Here is a 1,854-nt window from a genome sequence, read left to right as displayed (position 1 = left end):
GTCTTTTACGAAATATGTTTGCTTTTAGCGTAACAGTCTGCATATGGCACACCAGAAATCCATCCAGTTCCTAAAATACTGTGCTTTACACTTTGGGGGGTTTGTGATTATAATGATCATGTTGAACATCCTGCATCAAAGACTGCGCAGGTCTAGAGAACTAAAATATTATGAAATTATACAAAGGCACATACAATATTTTATACATAACCTTCCCATGGAGATCCTCACAGACAAGGGCACTTTTCAAAAATAGGACTCTGTTTTATTAATTCATGGACTGGATTTTGATGTCCTAGGAAGGCCTTGCTGTTTCCAGGGTCCTTTCGCAGGTTGCTTATTTTTTTTGTATCGATGTGATGTAGATATTGGTATATAAGACAATAATCTGGCCTTGATGGCATATTCACTCCAAATAACGAATGATGAGGATAAAAATCTCATAACACTCTATCATGATGGCAAAAAGAGATAGGAGACTAAAAAGAAATATCTGTGACTCACAATGAATTTTACATGGTGTTAATTTTTTTGGGGGTAGCCACTAGTTACAGCTGCTGTATGTGGAGCCATGAAGGACCCATGTTTGAATCCCACCTCCTGCTGTAGTAGTCTTGAGCAAGATACTTACCCTACATTGATACAGATGCACACACACACAATGTCCGAAACTGCTTGTCCCAAGCGGGGTCGCGGTGAACCGGAGCCTAACCAGGCAACACAGGGCGCGAGGCTGGAGGGGGAAGGGACACACCCAGGGCGGGACGCCAGTCCATCGCAAGGCACCCCAAGCAGGACTCGAACCCCAAACCCGCCAGAGGGCCAAACCCACCACGCCCCCCCCAAATTGGTACAGCGAAATGTAAAAAATTACCGGGCTTTATAAATGGCGGATGTTGCCGTGTGTAAACACTGTAAGCTGCTTTGGAGAGAAGTGCCGGCTGAGTAAATAAATGTGAGTGTATGGTTGGTTGGATACGGTCCCATCCATGTCTGAACAGGAACACGGCCTCGGTAGAAAGTGCAAGAGAGCAGGTAGCCAAATGAGGAGATAAACACAAGCTGACTGCACCCCAACCCTGGGTCGGAGTCACGTGACGACACCAATTAATTCACAAGCCTAATTTTCTGTGTTTTTCTGCAGTCCCCATTTCCGTTTCTGATAAACGTTTAATACTTGGACTAAAATGAACCTTTATTGGAGAAGAAGGATTTTAAATGTATCCTCGTGGGAGTCTGGGTTTGGAGGTGAAGGAAAGTTTAACAGAACAATTTAGAGACAAATTGTGAAATGTGGTATTGCATATTTTGAAATCGTTAGTTTTTATGGTGTATTTTTCACTCAGCTCTAGTATAATACTAGACACATTTTCTATATCTACAAGTGTTTTGTATCACTGAGATTTGAAACCCCTTCAAACCTACTTAGAAACCATTACAGCAAAAAGACTAGTACTACGTATTTTCTTAAAATGAAAATAACCTAAAGGTGCACTGAAATTCTCGACACATGTTTTATTTGTTTTATTTATTCTCTGGGCCTTTATATACAGCTATAAAATGATTTAAAATCACATGCAAATATCATTTCAAAAATGTATTTTTATCATGGGCGCGGTGGCGCAGTGGGTTGGACCGCAGTCCTGCTCTCCGGTGGGTCTGGGGTTTCAAGTCCCGCTGGGGGTGCCTTGCGACGGACTGGCGTCCCGTCCTGGGTGTGTCCCCTCCCTCTCTCCAGCCTTACGCCCTGTGTTGCCGGGTAGGCTCCGGTTCCCCGTGACCCCGTATGGGACAAGCGGTTCTGAAAGTGTGTGTGTGTGTGTGTGTGTATTTTTTCATCCAGTGATAACCATT

Source organism: Scleropages formosus, chromosome 17, assembly GCF_900964775.1.
Source record: "Scleropages formosus chromosome 17, fSclFor1.1, whole genome shotgun sequence".
Classification (NCBI taxonomy): Eukaryota; Metazoa; Chordata; class Actinopteri; order Osteoglossiformes; family Osteoglossidae; genus Scleropages; species Scleropages formosus.
Note: the sequence above shows the minus strand (reverse complement) of the source record.